This window comes from Protopterus annectens, chromosome 2.part0, assembly GCF_019279795.1.
Source record: "Protopterus annectens isolate FY-2018-M chromosome 2.part0, PAN1.0, whole genome shotgun sequence".
NCBI lineage: Eukaryota > Metazoa > Chordata > Ceratodontiformes > Protopteridae > Protopterus > Protopterus annectens.
In genome coordinates this window covers 1,538,450,993-1,538,467,451 of record NC_056728.1, presented here as the reverse complement: position 1 = coordinate 1,538,467,451, position 16,459 = coordinate 1,538,450,993, and positions in this window count along the sequence as shown.

Here is a 16,459-nt window from a genome sequence, read left to right as displayed (position 1 = left end):
TGGTGTTAGTGGTGAGGACTGAGGCTCCTTGCTTGCTGGGCCAGTGCACGGGCGTCACAGTCTTACTGTGCATGCTTCAATTAAATCATTGGATGTTGGACTTCTGGTCTTTTATTGTGATATTTTTGGTTTTGCCAGTTTGTCTGGGGGTCCTTTCACCATTAGAGGATTTATTGTGTATTGATCTGCAGTAAACAATTGTGCACTGGCTAGCAGGGAAAAAGCTGGCTGAGCTGTGGCAGCTTGTGCAATTAAATACTTAAGCAAAAAGTTTAACTTTTGGGTTTTCACACAGTGTCCCCCCCATCAAATCTACTTTGTGAACTGAAAATGTATAATATGCATATATCAGCAGACTTTCACCTGAATTTCTTTTTTGTATTTTACTCCAGGTTTCATAAGTGACCAATAAGAAAAGTGTGGTTTGAAAAAACAGTCAGTGAATGGACTAGGAACTTAAGGAGCATAGGATGCGGAGAAGCTTGCTTCACTGCTAAATAACATAAAAAATGGAAGGGGCACACCAGTATTAGGTGTGGTAAAGTGTGCTTTTTTCTGTTTTTTAAATGGACATGTTTGGGAGTGTTCATTGTGAAGGAGTGCATAATGTGGTGTGATTGTTGAGCTAAGTAGAAGAAGAGAAGGAGAAATGGGAAATTAAAAAATACAATTAAGTGGATGCAGATGAACAGTTGCTGACAGGTGGAATGACAGATGTATTAAAATATATATATAATTTATATTAAAAAGGTGAAGAGAAAGGCAAACACCAGAGCTAGAGAACCGTGTAAAGAAAAAAAGAGTGGGCGGGTAAATTTTTTGTCTCATCAAGCATTGCAGTACTACCAATATAATATGACAGGTGCACCTTAGGTCTCACATGTTCCAGGGTGTGAGGAGTACATCAAGAAGTAGAAACAGAAAAAAGGTCAGTATGGAGAATTAGTTTTGGGAATATTGCATAATCACATACATTTAAGTTTGTGTGAAAATAAACAGAGGACTGTGGCTGACAAAGTTTGATGATGACTGCAAACTGGGAGGGATCATTGAAACCCCTAGTGCAAGAAGGTCTTATGTAGACTAATGAATGGTGCTAAAGTCATGGTCTTAAACTTAGTGCAAAAATGCATTATCATCCCCTTCGGCAAGGGGGATGTTACTACAAACTACCACATCATTAGCAATACCCTAATGATAGAGTCAGTGGTGAGAGATCTGGGCACGCATGTTGACAGCAGCCTTAAATTCGATCACCATGTCTTCAAAGTGGTAACAAGGACATTTTATATTGCTCATCACATAAGTGAGAGCATTGCCTCCAGAAAAAAAGAGGTTATAATCCCCAGTACTCTTCCCTTTGGTATGTTCCTTTCCAAACACCTGCAGCAATTGGAGAGACCACAAAGGTTCCTTACAAAGAAAATTCTGGGTCTTCAAGATCTGTGTTATGCGGACAGATTGAAATCATCGTCACTTTTTTCTGTTTCATACAGACTGCTCAGAGGCGACCTGTAGCTTGCATACAGAGCAATCTCTGACCTGACTTAAATGGAAATGCTGCACATTCACAAGCCAAATGGCACACAGGTCACTTGCTCAAAGGACCTTAACCTGCTATGTGATATCTACAGAACTTATTGGAGAAACAGATTTGTCTCACAGAGGTTGCCTGTGAACAAGCTTCTTATTCATGTTAAACAAAGCCCTTCATTGGCCCTATTTAAGCATAATTTGGACAATTGGAAGGATAACTGGAAATTCACCCCAGGGGTTCAACCTGTGTCCCTCTTGGACAGGGGCAATAGGTGCTGATTTTAGTGTCTGTTGGAAGCAGACACCTTTGGGAACATGGGTTGAACTTGACTAGGCTTGTATTGCCCAGGGGCCATTAACCTAGTAACCTCCTATCACCCTATGATCCTATGACATGAACAACCCCACTCAGTGAAGTGTCACTGATATTACTGGATCACTGTATCTCAGTCAGGTGTTATTTGCTCCAATACACAAAACTGTGATGGCTGTCTCAAACACAGAGGAAAAATAAATAAAAGTAATATGCAGATACAAAAATATTTTGGGGTTTGTATTACTGAATTAGATTCACATTCATTGTGGAAGTCCCCAGCTTCAGTATCATTGATACTATAGCCAATAGGATAATACGTGTGTACAAGGCTAATGATCACTGGGGCCTTTTTAAGCCTAGCCATGCACCCCAATTTTATGATAAGTTCTGGTACCCTTGATAAGTGTAAGCAGGGGCTTGGGAGATAAAACATTTACAAGAAGGGGCCTGGGAAATGAACCATTTACAGGCTACTTGAGATATAAATGCCAAAGCAGGGATAAATGTCCTGCTCCCTAACCAAATGTCTACATACACAAATTTGCAGTACAAATGTACTTTAAGAAGGGTCTTACCCATTCCTGTATATGCAAGGTTTGGCGCTGTACTAAGAAACACAGAAAAGAAGAAAAGAAAGTGAAGACAAGACAGACAGTATAAATGAAGATATATTTTTTATGGTAATGTTTTTCTCAAATGGTAAAGTCAGACTTCTCTGAGAGTTGAAGGTTTGTTTGAGATGAGGGCCAAGCAAAAGTTGTGCACTTAAAACTTTATCTGATATTATAGTTATGTGGGCTCAGGTTAATTGTAGGAGTCAATGAGTATGCATAGTTGACTGTAAATCAGTACTAAAAGAAAAAAACATGCACTAAGCCAATATTTTTAATATTTGAGGTGTACATATATGTGCTTTGTGATGCTGATCTTTTTTTTTTTTCTTGTATGGAGGCCCAAATTACTTTTTTTATACCTAGGGTATGATGTAGGTCTTTTCCATGATTTGAGGGAGGCTCAGTGTGACAGTGTCTGGGAACCTATTTATTAGTGCATTAAGTAAACATGTTGACAATATCCTTATGAAAAACAGACAGGCTGATGGAACATGATGGCAAAGAGGTGAAGCATCCATCCATCTGTGCCACTGGAAACCCCGCTTCGGTCATGAGCCTGGATTGTTAGCAAGGCTGATTTTGGGGAGACAGGAACATGATGATGCAGTAATTGTTCAGTCCTTGTATCACTGGGAAGGGGATGGGATTGATTGCTTTCTGCACAACCTCTGGTAGAGACCGAAGATCTTGCAGGCAGCAAGTGAGTAAAGCAAAGGATACAGAACACGTTTTGCATGATATGCAGGTACACACTGTGTGAGCTCTGACATCATCCCATACTACTTCCATAGCTTACATGGCTACTTCCCCAGATCCACTAAGTTCTTGTTCCTTAGCTCTAGCAAATATTACCTATCATATTAAGGAGTCAGAAGACCCTCCTGATGAAGGAATATATGCGGAATTACTGGAAAGGTAGCCATAGTGGTACTCAGAGAAGGTGGAAAGTTTGGGATGACAGAGTAAGCTTGGTGATAATAGTGACTGGGTGTGGAGTGGGAAGAGCATAAAAAAGGAAAGAAAACAGGCAAAAGGCAGGATAGTCAGACCCACACTGCTGATTGCACTGTCACTGATGACAGGTGCAACTCACATAGGTTCCCACCCATTGTACTACAAAACACCTGCAGGCAGTTGTTAGAACTGCAGCAAGAATGAGAATATATTTTATTTTATTTTATTTTACATTTGTTTACTGGGGTAGTTCCCTGATCACAACTGACCATTTGCAGGTACTCCTGGGTGACTTAATTCATAAAGAAGAAAAAAAATGGAACAGTGGAACTAAGAAGAGCATATCAAAAACAGAACAGAAAAGTAAAAAAAAAAAAAAAATATACAGTACCAATTAATAGATGTAGCAAAAATCATGGCAGAAAGGTCATGAGAGTCAGGGTGGGGAGAAAGAGTTAGGAGGTGAGAAGGGAAGTAAGGCTAGACGCTGAAAAGCCCTTACAGGATGTGGCCTGCTGAGACAAGTACAGTTTGAAATGGTGTGGAAGCATTTTTTAAGTTTAGCTCTGAAGGGTGGGAGGTCATTGTTGTCCCTTTATTTAGGGATTCCTATATTTTAGGAGCAAGGATGGAAAAAGAGTGGTTGGTGCAGTGTAGCCTGGTGTATGGGGGGTGGAATGGGGTGGTTGTTTGGGAGAAGCATCTGTGGATGTAGTGTGTGTGTGTGTGTGTGTGTGTGTGTGTGTGTGTGTGTGTGTGTGTGTGTGTGTGTGTGTGTGTGTGTCTGCGTCATATAAAATTTTGCAGCTAGTGGTTGGAATGAGCTACGTTGGGAAAATCTGAAGATGAGACAGTCTAGTAGAGTGTCTACTCTGTGCTGCAATGAGAGTCATTACCATTTTTGAGGGTGAGGAGATAGTGTTCATTATCGGGCAGGTTAGTGATGAAGAAACAGATTTTGTTTTCAATAGTCTATAGAGTGGAGGAGTTGGTTGTTTCAAATGGTGTTATCGAGTAACTATGGAGATTTTTTTAGGTGGTGCCAAATGGCATGCTTTTTGTTTTGTCAGGTTAAATATTAGTTCATGGTTGGTGCAATGGGAAGTGAGGGGAGTTAAGGTGTTTTTGCATTTGTGTTACAATTGTACAGTGGTCATGGCTGGACCTAACGATTACCATGTTTATTTTATTTAACATTTGTTTGCTATGAAAGTCTGACTGGGACAGAGCCCATTTTCAGCAGAGGCCTGGGGAGAAATGCTCCAGATGCATGGTTTTGGAATGTGGGAGGAAAACGAAGCACCCAGAGGAAACCCACACTAACACAGGGAGGACATGCAAACTCTGCAGAGAAGGCTTCCCAGCTGAGAATCGAATTAGAGAACCTCTTGCTGTGAGGCAACAATGCTAGCCGCTGTACCACTGTCTTACCCATCAATGTCAGCACAGAGGATGAGTTGTAAAGTAGGAAGGTCATAAGGTAGATTATCAATGAAAACAGAGATCCAGATAGAACCTTGGGGTACTCTCACTGAAAGAGATGTGAGCTAAGAGAGGGAAGAGCCTAATTTGTTTCTGAAGAATCTGTTTGAGAAGAATTCTTTGAACTAGGAGATGGATGTGTTACTAATGCTAATGTGCTGAAGAGACAGGAGTAGTAGTTGGTGGTTCATTAGGTCAAAGACTTTTGTGAGGTAAACAAATAGTGCTCCTATGAAATCCCTTCCGATGAGAATGTCATCAGTTGAGCACATGCTTTTTATTGGTAAGGAGATGGAATTGCTGAATGTGCGTAGCTTCAGAGGTGACTATAAATTACTTTTTCCAGTACTTTGCCAAAACTGGGTAGGATGGAAACAGGACAAAAGTATGATGTGTTATGAGACTTAGATTGGGTAGGGTGAAGTGGAGGTAATTAGTGATGCTTTTCAGATGTTTGGCATTATCTTTTGTGTCATGCAAAGGTTAAAGATGTAATGAAGAGGCTTAGAATTTTTCTGCAGTGCTAGATGAACAAGGGAAAATATGGTCTGAGCCTGGGTGAGTCTGTGGGCATGTCGTCCGGTTGGTTACTAACTTCTTTTATGTGAGTTTTTTCCTTTTTTTTTGAAGTAGAAAGGGTGGAGGGTGAAGGGTGAGGGCTCTGGGAGAGAGGATGGAGCAATCAATATGCTATTGATAGTTTAGGATGGGTTGCCAAATTCTCTGATAAGGTCAGAGCACAGGAGTGGTCCATAATTAATCTGGATTATATTTAAAAAGCATTTGTTGTCAGAGGATGTGGAGCCAGTGAGCAGACTGATATCATTCCAGAAGTGTTTGAGTTCATTTAAGATGGAATTACTTGATTGTAAGATTGTTTGCTTTGTGCCTCTGTATGATTTGTTTAGCTAAGTTCCAGAGTTTGGCAAAGTTAGCACAGTTGTCATAAAAAGAAAAGAAAAAGAACAGAGATAGTGAGGGTGGATTCATATTTTTTTTGGGGGGGGGGGGTGTTCAAGTAATTACTTAAGAACCCATGAGTCTCTGATGTAGAAGCACATATAAGACAGAAGAGTGACCCTTTACATGCAGCATCCCAAGAACAACACACTTTTTAATTTATATTGACCAAATATGTTCACTAGGTACATGGCCTTCCTTTCTTTTCAGTGGGAGTCCACCGTCACTGTCTGGTTGGTAACAGTGTGAGGGTAGACTGTTACGAATGAACTAACATAAAACCAAGTGGATTAAATTCCTGTGTATGTGACCTATCCCTGAAGTACACTAAACCTTCAAAGCATCTTCTGAATGTTAGCAAGTCATCTAGGCAAAGATATCACTGTTTTCCTTATTGTATGTTAAAGTTTTAAATTTAATCTAGCACCTTTATGAGCCTTAGATGTAAAGTCTGGCTACCATGATCAACAAAAAGACTCTGACAGACAAAATATATACTCTTATTGTAAGACACTTGCACTCTGAGACATACAAAAGATGGCTGAGAAGTAGTTGTCTGCAAAGGAATGTTGCCCACCCCTGTTTGCTCATTCCTAGTTACCCTCTTTGGCTGACAGAATATTTTGTTCATACATTCATAGGTGTATACCTGGCTAATGGCCACCAGGCCCTTTATAAGCCTGGCTATGCAAACCAACCCAAGTGTGTCCCTATGTATCACAGGCATTTATTAGGTGGGGGTATGTTAGCAATTTTCTAGAGATTATGTGTGTTTGTTTGTGTGTTGGGGATATGTTAGTTTGGGCATTATTGTCTGTCTGTTTCTATCAGAGACATGGGGACCAGACCCAGGGTGAATTTCTAATTTCCCATTCATTTGTCAAGGTTATGCTTAAATAGAGTTAGGGATGGACTCTGCTTTACATGGATGGGCAGCTTGTACCAGAGTATGGGAATCATCTGAGACATATGTCTTTCTCACTAACATGTGCTGTTTATGTCACAAGCAAAACAAGCAAAATGTAAATCCTTGTATCTAGTGGTTCTGATGCTGTTCATTGTGAAGGCTTTTCACTGTTGGAATCACTGTAGTTCGTTACAATTTGTCCATGCATCCTTTTTCATTCAGAACCTGAATGTGATTACTGCTGCTGGGACTATTGCGAAATCTGGAAGAATGCATTGGAGGACAGGTGTATTTTATTTAATGAAGTAATGCTGCTGTTGGTAAAGCAGTGAATAAATCTTTGGGCATTAGCATCATGATATTAGTAGAGGTCACAAAATGAGAGTAAAACTATCTTAAAAAGAGGAAAGATTATGCATGTTGAGTTAAACTTCCTCTGTTTTCTTACAATTATTTAATTGCAGTGCATGTAGCATTGCAATTTTGATCCAAACATGGGAAAAAGATAAGCTTGTTAAGCACCTTTCTGACTTCACAAAGCTTTTTAACAAACTTTTGTTAAGCACCTCTAAGTTCTGTTAAGATTTGGTCTCATGCTGGGAATTGACAGTGGACAGTGCCTGCTGGCAATAAACAGCAACACAAAGTAAAACAGCTTTAAAAGCTGTTAGATGCTTAGTTGTGCCATACTTTTAATCAAAAAGTGCGACAGAACAAAATGTCTAACCTCTTCTAATGCAGTTAATTCTTCAAAAGGATGCTTCATTTCTGCCTGCTGTTTAACAGTACTGAAGTGTTTTACCAGCTTTCAATGACTTTGAAAGCTGGTAAAATACTTTCTTCTCTTACCCTTTTTTATGTAACTTGTAGTACATGGAGCAGATAAAACTCAATGCACCACAAAGAATTAAGATCAGGACGTAATGATCATAACCCATATTATGTGTTCTTGACATGGATGCCAAGGTTCACCTCTCAAGCTTTGTTCCAGAGGTAAATTTCCTGAAATTCATCTCTTGAATACAGAAACTGGTTATGATTGGAGACCCAGTGATAATGCTCTGTAGTTCACACGCCATCAGCTATAGTCTGAGGAGCAAAGCAGCACTGAGTTTTTCCCTGTGCTCTAGTCACAACTGCAAACTTGTTAAATTAACTTGCAGAGTAAGAGGAGTCATGGTCCCATGTACTAAATGTCTTATGACAATTAAGCAGTGTGACTGCTTTGCACTCTGCTGTGCTTCAGACTACTGCATGATACTCCTTTGGAGCATTTTGTGATACCATACCAGTACTCCATTGTGTACTGTGCCAAACACATAACAAATATTGTGCCTGCCAGTGCTTCAAAAGCCATCAGATACTCTCATCACACACTCAGTCTGACACCAGATTCTTTTCACATTACTCAACACTCACTATAAAGTGTTAAGAATTGCATGTAACTGACTTGAAGACAACCCCCATTTCAATGCAACATAAATAAAAACAGAGTACATATGAATAAATGATCTTATTAAACTAATCAACAGCTCCCTACATACAGAATGAACAAACCATAGCAGACTCAAACCTAAACATTGTAGTTAAGTTCTTACAGCAGTACAATCAAATTTCTAAACTTGAAAAGGGCGGCTGAGTTGATGAAACTTTCCCTTTAAAACTATCCTTCACATCAATTTCAGATCAATAATAGTTTTTTCTTTCTTTTGCACTGCACTGCTCTCAGAGGTCCTTCTTTTGGACTATGAAATGTTTTAAAGCTAAGATTAAGCATCACTTTTGTTTCCATTCTAGTTTTCATTATTTACTAAAACACTCATTCAGCATTTTCCTTTGCTAATATAACTGAAGCTCTTTCATCTGTTCAATGAGATTTATTGTTCCGCTTTTCTTCTCCTCCTGCAAGAGATTGTTGTGCATTTTGAAATAGGTCTTTATTATCTGGTAGTGATGGCTACCAAATTAAATTAGATTTTAATGGCAAAGTTAAACTCTAATTTATATTTTAGAGCTTTGTTTAATTTATTTGGAGGTAATCCTTTTCTGCAATCTCACATTCTATGATTACATTTAAGATCAAAAAAGAAAGTCACATTATCATAGTCTCTTGTTCCATTTTATTAAAGGAGACTGTTAACTGCATAACCACAGAAAACTTTTAAAGTGAAGCTACAGGGCTGGCCTTATCTCTAACACAAACCAGATGCACAGTCTGCTAACATACACTGTTCAAAACAAATGTAATTATCTGCTATGAAATAGCATTACTCAGTTTGTGGACAGGAAAAAGGAGACAGAAACACCTGCTTTTATAGGTGCTTGACTAGGTTGTGTATTGGATGTAAATTTCAGTAGTTACTTGAGGGCTATTAACAACTTCTGTCTAACTGCATAATGGTAAATTGATTGAACAGGAAGGAGATACAGGAGATGTCTCATGACTTTAGCAGCCCTGAATCTGAATGATTGCTGCCCTGTATGTATACCGTTACTGTTCTTTTATGTCAGAGTTCCATGTGCTGTGCAGTAGAACTAGCTTAGGAGATGCGTAATGTCATCAGCAGGTGCTAATAGCTCCTGGTAAACAAGATAAAATGTTTTATGAGTGACTTTTTTATTGGAGGGTGTAGTTGTGATGATATGAGATAGTGACAGCTGTGCCAGAGAAATTAGTGCAGTGCATGTATAACATATGCAAGCATTACTAACTGGAGTTTCGTAAATTATATGTTATTTGAATATCAAACTGATTTGTACAGATACTTGTATTAAAATGTATTTATAAAATTGTTTGTGTTAAAAATGTATCAAAAGTGGGTCCTGCTGGACAGAAACAAAATATACATATATGTCAGACTGTGTTGTTGTAACAGATTAAGTGTGTATCTTTTAACAAAGGATACTGGAAGGGAAGGAGTTAAGCTCAGCCCATCTAACCTTAAGAAAAAGAGCTTGAAATTAAATGACTTGGTTTAGACCATAAAAATTCTATCTCACAGGTCTGAATGCAGCCAGAGACACAATATCTGTGAAAAGACTTTCTGCGGGAAGGGTGGAAGTGTTGGAATAGTTTTATAGCTTTCAGATGCTGTATTAAGCCTTATCAAACTTCTATGTGTATATTGTGACACATCTGTGCCAGATCCTGGCTCAATTTCTAGTGAGGGGGTAGTGTGGGAACCACAGAGACAGGTGATCAGATGTGATGTCATTCTGTAGCCAGCAATGAAATTGTATTTAGATACTAGTGAGAGATGTGTCAGTAGCACACAGCACCTGTTTTGGTAACCTGACAACAAAGACACTCATTCACTTCATCTTTCCTTGCTCTAGCAAGTAGGTAGGGAGCAGTAATTCTTCAGTCAGTTAGGAAAATATAGTGAGATTAGCTAAATATTGTTTTTCTATATCTGTCTGAGTCTTTCCATCTTGTTTTTTTATATTTCCTGTGAACTAAAACTCTGTGGTTTATTGTAAATATATATTCAGTATTTTCATGTTTTCTGTTTTATTATTTATTATTAAATATACCTATACCTTCCATTGTAGCTGGTCTTTTAGAAAATATTTAACCTTTGAGAGTAATTGCATTTATTTAGTGGCACTGTGGCTCCACATTCCTGAAAGTCTTGCTGCTTGGACAAACATTACATTTTGTATAAATATTCATTTTATTGAGAGTAATTGGGTACCCTGGTAAGATCCTTAGAGTAGCTGGCTTTGGGTGTTCTGGTGGGAGTGTATCTACTTTATAGTCTGGGTGGAGATTGCAAAGCAGGTAAGCTGTGCCAGCCTTTCCTAGGTATGTGTGTGTGTGAAAATGAAATCTCAAAGAGAGTGTATGTGTCAGCTACTTTGAACAGGGACACTGAAAGCACTGATTTCACAGATAGGTTGGTGGAGGATCTGGCTTGGAAAACCTGGCTAAGGACTCAACTCTATAGCTGTGTCAGTAGGGAATCTTATTTAGGGCCTGGAGAGAAAGCCCATCTCCAAGACTGGAGTGTGCATTCCCTGTGTGCTCTTAAGGGAAGTTGTACTTGGTGCAGAGAGCTACATCTGAAAATACTGCATGTGTCTGTTTTTTCTCAGTGAATGTTCTCTACCAGTGCTGAGGATTGAGGCTCCTTGATCACTGGCCCAGAGCAGGGACGTCACAGTTGTATTTGTGAAAATTTATCAACTACTGGTAATGAAGGAAAAGGATAAAACAGAGATAGTTACATAAATGATTTTCTTTAAAAATGGGTAATTTAAGATTTTCTAAAAATGTAGACATCATCAGACACTGAAGCCTATATAGTGGAAGTCAGCTGAGCAACACACTGCCACTATTTTATCCATAGAAAACCAGTGCTAAGTTATTGCTTGACTTTGTGGTTCTAAAATTAAATTCTTATTTCTTAGTATTCAGAGGGCCATGCAGTGATAAAACAACTAAATAGCAATGACACAGAAGTGCAATCTCTGCACAGCTGCCTTGGGCTTTTCTGCATGGCTAAAATAGTAGTTTATTGTGATGCTACTTAGAAAGTTCTCAGTTCAGAACCCACAGCCCTGCTGTTATATTCCCTTCTGTCATCAGCTTTGCTGTATTATAAGTAAACAGCCACTGATGTATCACCATCTGAATCAGTGGTTAATGTTGTATAAACATAGAACTTTTGTATATAGTGGCCAGTTTACCTATGTGTGATCGAAGAACATATTTATACTCACTCTTCACTGAAAATTAAACACCAAAACTAGTGAGTCATAAAAACTATAAACACAAAAGACAAAAAACAAACAAACACACAAACAAAAAAAACTGTGTGTGTGTGTGTGTGTGTGTGTGTGTGTGTGTGTGTGTGTGTGTGTGGGGGGCGCAAGCCCTCTGCACACTACCATGTAGGGAGCTGTGCCCTCCCCCTGAAATTATATGTACCAACTCCACAGTTGCACCGGAGTAGAGAAAAGGGCAAAAACCCTCAAAGAGCGCTCTGCTAGCTTGCACAGTACAACACACTGTGGTGAAACTCACCATGCTGTTTAATTTTAGAACTAAATCCCCTTGACTACCAGTGCTTCAGTGACATGGAGGTAAGCCACAGTGGCCTCCCTGATCGACTACTTTTAGTTTATTCTGTTTTTCTGTTCTTCATTATTAATCTTATACACCTATTCAGGCTGTGTAGGCACTGTGAAGATATGTGAAGGCTGCCAGCCTAGCCAGATAGAATTTTGTAGATAATTCTGTCATTTGTAAATATTAATATAAGCCACAGGCTTGTTCTCTTAAATGGAAGAAAATGGTGTTAAATGTGGAACTGCAAAGATGTAACAACAGTGCACTCTGCTGTAGGAAAGCTGATAAGTCAAGCATTGTATAATTGTTTGATTACAAAACCCGGAGCCGAGATGTCTGCATGAAGGAATTCTTGCTTTTGTTGTGAGACTAGAATTAATTGCTAGAATTTGCATGTATAATGTATTTTATTGCTGTAGCTTCCTGACCAGGTGCAAGATCAAAAGGGCTGTTACACTCTGCTCTTCTGTTAGCCTGGGAAACAGAAAATAATGATGTAATCTTAAATGAGTCAGTGGTACTGTTTTATCAATTTAGGAACAAAGAGACTCAGAGGATTTGGCATTTGTCTTGAGAACATCACCAGCGCTCTGCCTATGCTCTATATGTAAGTTCATTTTAGAACTGTGTTTTCTCTTTGATATAGCTAGGAAATAGGAAGATTTCTTCTTTGAGTCAGTCACCAGAGCTGTGGATGAAGGCAAGGTGGTTCATACAGTCTACCATGATCTGGCCAAGGCCTTTGATACCATTCCCCACTCAGGAATCATAGAAAAACTCACTAAGCTAGGCATCAACCCCTATATCACTAGATGGGTTGCAAACTGGCTCACAGATAGAACCCACAATGTGAAAGTAGCTGACTCCAAGTCAGACTGCTGACCAGTCATGAGTGGAGTCCCACAGGGTAAGGTTCTGGGTCCTCTCCTGTTTGGTATCTACTTCTCTGAAGTCCAGGCCAACATGAAGTGTCTCTAGCTGACAAAGTTCGCAAATGATTGCAAGCTGGAAGCTATTATTAACTCCCCAAGCAATGCTGACATCCTACAGAAAGGCCTCACTGAGACCAACAACAAGTGTAAGAACCATGGCCTTAAGCTCAATGCCAAAAAATGTGTCATTATCCCCTTTGGAAAAACCTGGTTCCCATGAATTACCACATCAGTGGTAGTCCACTGAACACAGAAGGTGTTATAAGAGATCTGGGAACACAGGTTGACACAACCTCTCTTTTGACCACCACATTGCCACTGTGGTCAGAAAGTCCTTCTATGTGGCACATACCATTACTAAGGGTTTTGCATCTAGGAAGAAAGAGATCATTGTCTCCCTCTACTCTTCCCTCATTAGGCCAATCATCGAGTACAATGCCCCATTTGACATGCACCTCACTAGACACCTGCAGCAACTGGAGAGGCCACAAAAGTATCTCACAAAGAGGATTCTAGGCCTTAAACACCTGTCCTATATGGACAGACTCAAAAAACTCCAACTATTGTCTGTCTCATAAAACCTACTTAGAGGCAATCTCTACTTGACTTACAAAGCCATGTCTGACGCAGCTCTATTAGAAATGCTACATCTAAAGAAATCCCAATCCCTGCAAACCACACGCTCCAGACACCTCAACCTCATTACTACACTCAACAGAACATGCTGGAAGGACGGGTTCATAACCCAGAGACTGCCCATGCTAGGGAATAGACTTCCCATACATGTCAAGTAGAGCACCTCACTCGCCTGTTTCAAGAGAAATCTTGATGAGTAGATGAAAAATAGAAAATTCCCCCTGGGGATCACTCCAGTGGCTCTACTTGACAGAGGCACTGGGAACTAGGGTCAGGTGGCACTATGCCAGGGTAATCCTATGGGCTAGGCTTGTAAAGGCTCCAGGGCCATTAGCCTAGTACACACCTATGAACCTGTTAGATTATTTTTTTTCTGTATTGATGTCAGAGCTTTTCTACTGTATTATTGTCAGTATTTCTCTGTGATCACTGAACCCTTGACTAGCACTATGTAGTAAGAAGTATTGTCTTGTGTTTTTATTACTTATTATTAAATATTTTTAAAACTTTCAACTGTGGCTATTTTGTGTAGAGATAATTTAAGCTCTAGAGTACATTTCATGTATATAGTGATACTGTCAAAGCCACCCCAAATAAGCCTTGCTGTTCAGTCACACTTACCATTTAGATAATAATATTGCACAGTAATAATTGGATGCCCTTTGATAAGGGCCTTATTAGTAGCTGATATTAATGGTTGGTGGCAAGTGGTGCTACCGTATAGTCTGGGTAAATGGGACACAGCTAGAGAACCTGTGCCAGCCTTCCCCAGGAGTGTCTGTGTGTTTGTATATAACTCATATCCCAAAGTGTGTGTGTGTGTGTGTGTGTGTGTGTGTATGTGTGTGTGTGTGTGTATGTGTGTGTGTGTGTGTGTGTGTGTGTGTGTGTGTGTGTGTGTGTGTGTGTGTGTGTGTGAGCTACTTGGGCAGGGACACGAAGCAGTGGTTGGACAGAGAGGGTGCTGGAGGTTTTAGCTTGACCACTAGGCTGAGATGTGGACCCTATAGCTGTGCCAGTGGGGAGTCTTATTGGGGATCTGGAGAGAAAGAGAATAAACACCCCCAAACTGACTGTGATCTCTGTGTGCTCTTAAGGGAAATTGTACTTTACTGTGTGTGTGTATTTTTTATCCTCCCCTATGTGGACACCCCTCACTGGTGTTAGTGGTGAGGATTGAGGCTCCTTGATTGCTGAGCCAGGGTACGGGCATCACAGGCACATCCATCCAACTCAGTAAGGCTGTTGTACATAGCTACTTCATAAAGGACAACAATGGAAAATGCCTCACCTAAGCATTTCATCAGAGACCCTGACACAGCAAATCAATACAACTTGACCCAGTACACTCTTCAGAAATTGACAAGGAAGGCAGAAAGGGTATATATATATATATATATATATATATATATATATATATATATATATATATATATATATATATATGTATTTTCATGTATTAAAGAGGCATTGTGAAGGGGACATTGTCCACCTACATCTGCATTTTTCTGTGCAGAGGGTTGTGCTCCCTGCATTCCCTGCATCCTCCTGTTCAGAAATCCTTGTTGAAGAATCACTTCTGTGTTAGCTAGGTTTCTGAGACCCAGCTGCTTAATGGCACAAGTGTAGTTCAGAAGTTAGAACAGCAGACTGCACAGACAAATTCAAAGATGGTACAGCAGATTACACAGTATGATGGGACTGCAGAAATGTTACAGTATATCATCCAGTAAACTGGGACTGCAGAGATGGTACAACAGATCACACAGTAAATTGAGATTGCAGAGATGGTACAGCAGATCACACAGCAAGATAAATCTGGGACTACAGAGATGGTACAGCAGATCACACAATAAACTGGGATTGCAGAGATGGGATATCAGATCCCTCAGTCAAGTGGGATTGCATAGATGGTACAGATTACCCAGTAAACTTGGATTGCAGAGATGGTACAACAGATCACACAATAAACTGGGGACTGCAGAGATGGTACAACAGATCACCCAGTAAGGTAAGACTGCAGACTGCTTCTCATCTGAATTCTGATTTCACATAGCATTGTTCAGTCATCAACAGTTCATCAGATTTGGCATGGGGATTTATTAATATCCAGCTTTTTTTTAATTTGGCATTCTCAGCTCAGTCATACTGCTCTATTAAATTTCATAATACATAATTATAATTCAATCCCCAAGCAAAATCTCCATTGAATTGTCTAAATCACAGCAATAATGCACCTCTTACCTAGTCTTCCCACAAATGCTGACACCATCCTAATGTAAATGTAAAGCTACATGACTACTTGTGTTCTCCTCAAAGAGTTCATTTTCTAAACATGATTTTATTTTAATTTAATGTATTCATTAACAGTTTGTCAATTGGGTTAGTTGCAGTAAGCCTATGGTCTATTTTCAGAGGAGATAAAAGGCGGCCAATGCAATAGGGGAATTTTCTTACTCTTTTCGGTAAGTTCTATGGGATTCTATTTTTCCTTAGTGCAGTGGGATTTTTACATCTTCTTGAAATACCATCAACTCAGGCAGATGGGACATTTATTTAATGTATTTTCCAAATAATGGCACACCCAGGAGTACAGCACCTCTTTATATGGCACTACAGTGTCAGTACTTCAACATGAATCCAAGCATCTAGTGTGGGAATAGAATTTACAACTGGGCTCTTCCAACCTCATAGATGAGTACCTGTCAAGACTCTAACCTGATATGACAATGCCAGAAGCAGACTCTGCTGTCCAGCACTGCCATTGCACTTTAAAATGTTACTAACTATTCTGTACTACACTATAAACCTCTCTCCCTGTCATTAGGCTCCTTTTAAGTGATCATGCAGCCATGTCCTTTGCTTTGTCGGGGACCTCATGTACTCCCTTCCCCACAGGTAGGGCTTTGATACACAGCTATTCCCATGTCAGTAGTGACCCAGGTAGTGGTGGAATGCTGTGCTGTTTATCACAGTGAGCTGTAACTGACCAGGTACTATGATGAAGCATGGTCACTGACCGCACAGTCTACAGATGATAATGGTAGACAG